Source organism: Micropterus salmoides, unplaced genomic scaffold (assembly GCF_014851395.1).
Source record: "Micropterus salmoides isolate LMB-PRFRI ecotype aquatic unplaced genomic scaffold, ASM1485139v1 Ms_hic_scaffold_22, whole genome shotgun sequence".
NCBI classification, from domain to species: Eukaryota; Metazoa; Chordata; class Actinopteri; order Centrarchiformes; family Centrarchidae; genus Micropterus; species Micropterus salmoides.
In genome coordinates this window covers 9,843,882-9,854,051 of record NW_024041373.1, presented here as the reverse complement: position 1 = coordinate 9,854,051, position 10,170 = coordinate 9,843,882, and positions in this window count along the sequence as shown.

The window sequence follows — 10,170 nt, the reverse complement described above, 5'->3', positions numbered from 1 at the left end:
GACACACCTGTTTCCCACGGTGTTTGAAGAGTTCCACTATCTGTAAGCAAATGAGGATTACTCCCCAACGTTCAAACAAGCTTTCGCTGCTTTGTTTAGTATAATCACCTGCAAATGACTAGTCCTGAAATAAAATGCCAGTGAGTTGTAAGGCTGTCAGTCTCGGTTGTAAGCATCATATTCACTGGTAATAAGGCAAGGGCAGATCACATGGTGTGAGAATATCATTCATGACTCGCACAAAACAGCAACTTGAAACTTAGCAATGACACACCCACTGTTGTCTCCTGCAGCATAGAGGCAGTAGTGATACATGACGACCCCCTGACTCTTTGTCTCGCTCCATTTAAGCTGCAGATAGTGTTACACACACTCTTCCGGACCAGAAAAGATCACATTGTCCTCTTTGACGTACAGGGCCGCATTATCCCTTGAAACAGGTCCAATTCACCACAGCTCACACAGACAGCGGCCTGTTCGACAGAGACGGCACATATAACACATGCAACATCTGACTTGCTTGGTGACACGCTGAACACATTAACATGAAGAGTAACAAAGAAGTGGGCTTGGACACAGAAGGCCTCTTTTTCCAGAAGCTAGAAGAGGAGTGATGGAGGGCTGCAACTAATGATTATTTTCCTTAATTAATAAATGATTTGTCTCAGAAAATAAATGTCTGATCAACAGTTCAAAACCCAAAGATATACAAATATATATATAATACAAATATAAAACAGAAAAGTAGAAAAAAAATCATGTTTATGAAGCTGGAACCAGCAAATGATTGGCATTTCTGCTTGAAAAGTGACACTCAAATTGACCATTTCTTTTCAAAATAGTTGCTGATTGACTTTCTGTTTAGTGACTAATTGATTGATCAACTAACTGTTCATTCAGCTCTATAGTGATGCACTGTACTATTGGAGTGTCAGAATTATACATTTTGATGTATTGTAAAGTCAGGTATGTGTGACGTTGCAGCTTTCCACCTACATCCTCTCACTGGATACAAAATGGCAGAAGCGATCCGAGCGTCGTGAGGGGCTTTCTCTGAAAGAGAAATAAATAAAGAAGTAAGCAAATCATGTTTGAAAGGATTTACCCAAAGGGCATCAGCTGACTGTCTACAGCTGCTTTTGGCCCCTCGAGTGGTCTCCATGGCAACAGTCTTTCCAAATCTGGCCACCGCCAGCCTCGCTCCATCATAACAACTAATCCCATTGATGCGTCTCTGGAATGCGTTGGCCTGTTTCTAGGGGAAACCTGAGGCCATTTGCGCAGCTGCTCAGCGCTGAGTGAAGGTACAGTTTCAGTGTTGACTTCACCACACAGAAAATACAAAGGTGCCTCTCTGACAGTCTTACTGCAACATTTGAAAAGCTCAGAAAACTGTCTCTTAAATTTAGCCTGATGCCTTTCAGTCTTCAGATTTTTAAATATGACTCTTTACTCATTTATAAAATGCATAACTCACTGAGACTTCAGTGGTCTTACATAAATCGCACCCTACAAGATACGATTTGAAAATGAAAATATGTATTTAAGCCTGTGCATGTTGTAACAATTGGGTTTAAAAGCAATTTAGCACCAATCCAGCTGCATCTCAATCATCTGACACTAAGCTTTCCACTCATTAAGATGTAATTGCTGTTGTCAAGCAACTGGCACATCATTGGTCAAAAATTAATTACTTCTCTGTGCAAAGCAGCCTCTCAATAATAAGTCAGTGTGTAAATAAGGACTTAAGGGGGCCTTGAAGTCAGACTAGTCAGGGCAAGGTACATACTGTGGATCCACGAAAGGATGAGTGACAAATTAGGGAGCCTAATGAGAGAAAAACTTACGCCAAAGCAATTCAAAGATGTTTTTTTAATGCTTTGACATGTAGTAATTTCTGTGTGTACAATGAATGAAACCTGATTCAGATCTCTGGGGAGAGCACATCAAACTCTGTTGCTCCTTTTTTAGTGTAAGCAATGTGATTGCAGCATGAGGCTAAGGTAAATATGTGTCACTAGGAATCCCATTGGGAGCGATGAAGTCAATCCTACGTTTAGGAGTTTATTCATGGTGTGTGGAGCTTGGCAACGATTCTGTCTGCTTGCATGGGAGATAGACAGATAGGGCCTGATATGGCTGCTCTCAGCTCGCTCTAAAAGCATCTCTGGAAACATAAGTCGGAATATTGAGTTACTCTAATCAACTACTTCATGCTATTGATCTTGTTTCCCTTACTGGCTGCCCGAGCAGTGATTGGATGTGCAGAGAACAGTATGGTCTTTGTGTGAAGTCCTTCCCCCCATTCGACCTCCCTCCATCAGCCGTGGCCAGTAACCCAAGCTTCGAAGTCACAAGCTCCCCTCCTTCCCCCTCCGAGCAGGTAACAAGACGAGCTGTCGCCATGGTTACAAGCCACAACCAGTCTCAAGATGGGGGAGGAGGGGAGGCCGGGCTCCAATCACAAGGACGACTTTATCACATCCACCATCAGCTCGTGCACACACAACCAATCTCTTTTTCTGTGCAACATTTCTGCAACACAAGATTTAATCACTTCTGCCATTCTGCTTAACGCCCTATATATCGGGAAAGGGATAGACGCCTGACCGTGGCTCAGAATAGCATGATTAACAGCCTTTAGTGGAGAGCAAAGCCTTCGCTACCAGTTACTGTGAGTCAGCTGTAGATGCACACAGGCCATCTGGCTGCTAACTCACTAGCAATGCTATCAGCCAAAAAGAGAAAATATTTAAAGGGTTTCATGAAATGACGAAGGCCCAGCACTTTCACAAGATTTTGGTTTGTTTTTATGTGTTTATATAAATTACATCTCTGTAATTCACCAATAGCCTAAACTTCTGGGTAAGACTTTATTTTAACCATTTATAAGCATTATACAACCAATTAATAAACCTTATGCACTCTTATGCAGCCTTGTTATAAGTAGATTTAAAGTATTGTGATTGTAGCTACATATATCTGCAGTATACGGATAAATGTTCCTTGCATTTGTCCGTCCACCCATCCATTCATCTAACCCCAACTCTGTTAGACTGTTGCCATGGCAACTGGGAGAGTGGGCCAGCTTTGAAATGTGATTCGTCCATAAAATTGCAATGAATCCTATTCGCATGGATTCCTCATCGCCACCACAGCATGTGAAGAGAATACAGGTCGATGTGTAAAGCTGATCTAGATTGAGGGTGTGATATAAGCGGTGGGGATGTATAAATTCCTATCAGCTAATTATCCAGGTGTTTTTAGGCAGTCATAGTCGGAGCATCTTCCATCCAGCCGCAGGCACCAGTCCTCGATCTCCTTGACATTTAAACATAAAATATCATAGAACAGAAACAGATGAGGCATTGTTAAAAATTAATCAACTCTAAGAAGCCGCCCTTCTGATTATAATTTATTCAACTGCACAATTAGCATCGGTTAATTAGCACTGGTAACATACCTCCATCAATCCTAATAACAACAATACTGCCGATTCTCTTTGAAATGCAAAACCACTGGAAATGCTTTGTCCTGAACATGAAAGACATTTAGACAGCAAAATAATAAATTCCCCACAATGCTTGTCTCATCAGTATTATCATTATTCTTAGCTTGAGCAGACTCTTGCCGACGTGTATGAGGGATGGATCACTTCCATTCCCAACCCACGCTTCCTCATGCATAAATTCTCATTTGTTCTTGCATTAGGGTCATTCTGCAGTAATTGTTTGTTTTACTTCTGATGATTGAATAACAACCTCGCGGCGATGCCATGCTGTGTTTACCACATGTTGCTATGGTTCATGGGCTCCTTTAATTGGATTTTGTTGTTTCCTGGGAAACAAGGTAACCCACTGTAGGCCTATTGCTCAGCAACCTTACCGATTTACCCTGTGTGTGTTAAGACGCACACTGCTGGGTTTGTATTTCAGATTCGTCTAGATGTGCCTAAATATAGCTAAACGAGGCAGTAGAGTGCAGAATATAGATATATGAAGATGTATGAAGAATTCAGAAGGGAAACAGAGCTTCATATTTGTGACTCTGCGCTACATGTATAAGGCCGCGTCCATGCATTTAAATGTAGCTGTGCAGTGGGTGAATTCAAGCAAGAGCACGGGGTGAGTGCTTGTGCAGGGGGACAGGAGAGTGCTGTGTCCATGTGAACTGATGGGTGAATCATTACGAAGATAACACACAAGCTGTTAGCTTTTTGCTGCCGATGGTCAGGGCAAGAGAGAGAAAGCTCTGTGACGAGTGGCATGTAATTACCATGGCTCACTGCCTCGACTCGGCTGGACACTCACGCAGCCCTCCACATAAACGACTGCAACAAACAGCAACAACAACACTAAAAACGTCCTTGAGTTTGTCACTCTGGCTCCAAGCGGTCCTCTATCAGAAGCTTCCAGACTCTTGGTCCACTCGATGCTGGAGTGACTAATCGCTTTAGAGGAGCGGGGACCAGCAAAGCCCAGGGGCAGTTCTGCAGTTCTCGAGTTTGAGGCGGTGGGGGGGGGGCACAAGGATAGTGTGGAGCATGAGTGACAGAGAGGCTCTGAGAAATGAAGGGTTGGCAGGAGGGTGAGGGGAGATGAGTAGGATATGAAAGCAGGGACTGTTGGGGGTGCCAGCAGCATATCAACACCCACCTGACTGCAGGAGGTGATATCTGCCCACGTAGGCGCTCAGTTCCTCCACACTTTTTCCCTTTTCCCATAGTGTGCAGGTGCCTCAATTTGAAAGTGTCGAATTCGTCTGAGGAAAGAACAAGAGTCTGCGCACGTCTTGAATCATGCAGGATGAACACCATGCAAAATTGATGACACTGCCTGCAAACTCCTCAATTAGGCCTATATAAGTTTGCCTGCATGGATGAATCTATGAATGTGTCTACAGCGTTGTGTTTACAGCTCTGTGTTCATGTGTGGATGTCTCACGGCTCAGCACAGCTGGTGTTTTGAGAGATGAAGAGGAGTTTGTCTTTCCCCCTTTATCTGATACAGGAGATGATTGGAATATTAATGGACTACGCAGAGTGCAAGCAATGCCCAGGCAGATTTATTCAGTGATCAAGAGAGTGTGATGCAGCAAAAAGTGAATGTGAATAAAGTCAAAATGTGGTTGTCAGTGATGTCCAAACTAGTTAAGCTGGGTTTGGTGTCTTTATTTGAGCACTTTTTCAGAGCTTTTTATTTACATTTTGGGAAAATGTAAAGGATAAAGGACCAAATGTGAAATTCCATTTATTCTTCAGGCCTCTGTGACGATTGTTTTTGGCCTCAGTGGGATCACAAAAATAAAAAAAGTTAATAATGAACCCTTGAGGTAGGAACAGAAATAGTTTCCCTTCAAAGGCCTTGTTTCATTACCTATTCGTTTATCATATGCCACCTCATCTCGCGGCGCCGCACCCTCCCTGCTCCATGCTGTACCAGAGCCGCCAGCCCGCCGGTATCAATCATCCACCCTCCCGCACTCTACGCGTCCCTGTGAAACCGCCCTGGATGGAAACACAGGGACAGGAGCGCTGCTGCCATGACGGGCGAGATTAAATGAAGGGGGATGAAAGAGTAAAACCTTCAAAAGAACAGAAGCGGACAAGCCGGACAAATGACACTCCTGACATGGATAGCTGGCTAAAATACGGAGGCGCTGACAGGATTTAATTTGTTACCTTCAGTCAAACAACATGGTGTGGTGCTGGCGACGATTGAACACACAACACATTGTTAAAATGTCTTGTTTTGTTTCATGTGCTGCCTCACAATCTACTCGATACATGCACACTTATGCCATTCACCCACAAGTGGTGGATAGCCAACATAGGCTACATGCAGTAGGCCTACGTCAATGATGACAATGCTTATCATGCTCACATAGCCTACTGTACATAATTGTGTATATGACTGTGGATCTGCGTTTGCCTGTATCCTCTTGCTTCTGCAATGCTTTCAAGAAATTATTTGTCTATTTGTGTCTATCTTGTATTGAAAATTAAAGGCAATTATGTCCCGCACAAAAGATTCTTGCCCCTGTGAGTGTGTTTGCCATGGCAACAGTCTCCTCATCCTGCTGCATCATTGCCGGCAAGTGACCGCTAACAACGAGAGCTGAGAAAACAAACCAGAGAGGATATTGGGGCAAATTTGATTGGGGATTTTGGATAAAGTCAGCCTGCTTTGTATTCATAGTGCAGACTTTATCAAGTTAACATTTGAAGTGCACTTGTCCAATCTCACTGCACCAATCTATAAAGCAATCAGCTCATATTACTTGACAAGTTCAGTTTTACATTTGACATCAATTAGTGAGCTCTTGTCAGGAATATTTTTAGCAATGACAGACAGTGACCGTGTCGGAATATTAACAGCTGTGAAATGACACTGAATGCCGGCATTTAACCATAACACAGTATTAAACTGCAGACAGACAGCCGAGCGTCGCTGTGTGTGTGCGCGATGCAGAGTGAGCCAAGCTCATGGATGCCAGCCACTGCATTGGTCTTTGCTGGAGCCGGGCCAATGTCATTTCACAGCGTTAAGCCTTGTAAGATAAGATGGGGGACATCAGACCCTGACCCGTTCAAATGAATGGGATGTCACTTCTGCTTAGAACCATGAGTCTTGTCCTCTACAACAGTGTGTGTGTGTATAGACTCTAAACAGAGAGGACATATCCAAACATATCCAATCCTAAGGAAAGGGTTCCACTGTCTGTAGAACCAAGACATCTGCTCAAGGATAGTTGATTTTTAATCTGGCCTGGGTAATTTCCCTGAAACAGTGGTGCTGCATGTGTCCTGCAGGATTTCTATGTGGCCTCGGGCAAGAGCGGGAACAGGTGGGTACGCTCTTTTGCCTTCAGAATTGGGCACTTCTAATTTTAATTCTCCACAAACTGAAATGTAAGCCTACACATAAAATAGGTACAATGTGAACCTGGCAGAGCGGTAATTAATCATGTTGGTGGTGCCAGCGCAACCTCAGCGTGGCCACAGATCATCTAAAGGTTACCCTCCTCAGATGAGTTTGAAAGGTTGTTTATTTCAGACAGTGAGCCAGGGGTGTTGCTATGGCAACCTTTCATGGGTCTGGCACTGGCGGGCACTAGGGCGGAGCTTGGCGCCGGCCTGGGAGGCAGCAGGCACACAGGTGCCCCGGCCCAAGCAGCTGCCTCCCCTGTCAGATAAAGAGCGGTTTGTTGTTTTCTCCCTTTTCCCCCCCAACACGCACGTCAATCTCCCTCGCCCTTTTCACTTCTCCGTCTCCTCTCTCTTCTCTTCCCCTTTTTTCTCCTTGGCCTTTGATCAGGGATTGGATTTGCTGGTAGAATGACAGAGGCAGGAAGCGCTCGGAGGCACAGGAGTGGGGCGGGGGGGGGGGGGGGGGGGGGCAGGGCCAGGATTGTCCATAGTGCACTCTGTTGCCCTGGGCCTGCGTCATCCCTGGCCTGGCCCCACAGTCACAGAGCCTGGCTTTCAGCCTTGACTCTCATCATGGTCTATCTGTCAGACTGGCCCAGTCACAACAGCACAGGCCCACTGATCACAGAAGGGGAGGGATGGCTACAGATTGAAGTACTGCATGGATACAGCCCAGGGCAAAATGGCATCATGTATTTATCCACAAATCACAAAGGTGACATTCTCTGTGTCCTCAGGCTGGATCATGACCTCTGACCCTTGCCATTCTGTCCAGTAGGATCACAGGATTTCACTTCCCTTCGCTTCCCTTTCCTTCCACAACCTATTGTTTAATACTGTCAAATAACTTAAAAAACAGTAGCTGGAACCTTAAACAACTAAAAGGAGCTCTAAATGAAATACTATAGGACTAATATAGGACTAGACTTGACTTTAACAACCAGTAGTTGTATTCAAAATACTTATCTTAGATCTGATTCATGCTTAGAGCAAAATACAATTTTGATTATCTCAACTGGAGCTCTTGATAGTCCCTCTAAAATACGTTTACTGGACTAAACTGTAATCAGGAATCTGAAAAAAATAAGGTAACAATCACATGATAGGCTACTATTTTAAGCTAACTAAAGCGAACAAGACTATATCGCCTACAACTGTACAGAAATAGTAGCATCTACATGTTACATACTGAATCTTCTTTATTTAACCCATACACAAACAGAAATGTAAGAATGCTCAGTTGTGATCAGACTACATAATCTATCATTGTGTTATTATTATTTTACTAGCATGATATAATATAGTTGGTTTTGCATTAGCAAGTGCTACTGGTACTTCTCAGAAACATGGACTTGTGTGCATGAAAGTGTAACACCATGCTGTTTATTCAGCTTGTGTATATTACAGCACATGTGCATGGGCCACTGACAGCAGGGTGGTTGACCCTCACAGACATTCTGCCTCAACTGCGGGGGTGGAGCAGCACCTGAGACGCCAGAGCTCTCCTGCGAAGCCGTGCCTTCCTCCCACTGTTGACTGGCCAGCTTATCCTGTTTATTTGATTCAATTACAAAACACACTCTGTGACGGATCTGTTTAACATGAGTCGCTGCCAGGGAAAATAGTCATGTTCCCAGCGATTCCAAGAAACCTAGCATAGTGGTCATGGAGGCCATGATGATGACATGTCAGCACAAGGCTAACACAGCACGGCCCTTATAGTCACAACTCAGCACAAACTGTAGCCTTGACAGTTTGCACAAGCTGTACTCACATGTGTTTAATAAGAGATAATTGGCAGAACATGGTGGTTTAAGATGAAACACGTGAACAAATGAGCGACCTACAGGATGGTAATGTTTGACCATACAGCCTCACTTTGTCTAATTCTAAATTCATTTGAGCCTCACAAACAGTTTTTTCTCTTCCCTCTTTCCTTCTTTTCCTTTGAGAGAGGGTAAAGTTCAGTTGATCTCCCCTCAAATCGCTGCAAATATCTTTGGCGCCACTTCAAAATAAGCCTGAAGAATTCCTGCTTCAACATTGTAAAAATCCGAGGCAGCTGTTTTGTGCTTCTAAGGTTTATCTTCCCCATGTAAAGATATCCCCAGGCTCCCAGCAAACACAATAGCCAGCTGTGGCCAAGTTGAGACAAAGAAGGGACAATTTAAGATCATGAAATTACTTTTCTGTTCCTTGCAAAACGCTCTCTAACAGAGTGAAGCACTTTAGTTTATACAAACGTAACACTATAACTGCACAGTAATTTCTTTGGCAGCAGCCTGAGCTGGCGTGTTTTTGAGAGCCATAGCTGCTGAGGGATTACAAGCTGTTCAAAGCCTCTGTAGGTATGTGGGTTTGGAAGGCTGATGTTTTTCCACAGCAGTAAATGGTATTGCAGTTAATTCTGTAGTTTGGCACCGATCTGCAGCTGGAAAACAACTTCTCGGTGCCAGAAGCTGTTTATTATTGCAGAGAGCTTTTACCCAAAATGGCCATTCAGCTACTGTGGTGTCCATGTTGTTCTGACCTGGTTGCATAGTAACCAAGCAAGAACGTGGCAGACTGGAAGATAAACATGAGCACAAGCTCACATATGCACCCACACACAGACATAAACACACACACACACACACACACACACACACACACACACAAATTATTACAGTATCAAATGCATTTGAGTTTGCATTTGTAAACAGAATAAGAGTGACATGAATTCTAGCTTTATCTGATACACTGTTTTTCCAGTGAAGTCATACATGCATTAATATCCCAAGCTGCACATTAAGGAGACCACAGTTATTATCTGTGATGCGACTTTTTCACTGTATCGTATTTGGAGCTGCTGAAATTGTATTGGCTTGTATTTTTAGCTGAATCCTCTGTGCAAGTTATTTTTTCCCCATATCTCACTAAAAAATAACTAAGAAGGTTAATGCCTCCTGATATAGATCCAAATCATCCTCAAAGCATGCGAACAGCAAAGCTGGAAAACAGCAGGAATGCACACAATAGTGGAGCAAAGTCCCAGGAAAGGGTTAACAGTAGACTCTGGCTTTCATTTCCTCTTCTGTTCCATCTGAACAAACAAGGCTGGTGACCTGACAGAGCACAGAGGGGCGGGGCGGGTGGGGTGGAAGAAGAGGGGGGGAGGGGGTATGGCCGTGACTGGAATATAACCAAACAGAGGGGTGAAGAAGGGGAGTGGGAGGACAAGCAGACCACGTGATGGTGAAAAG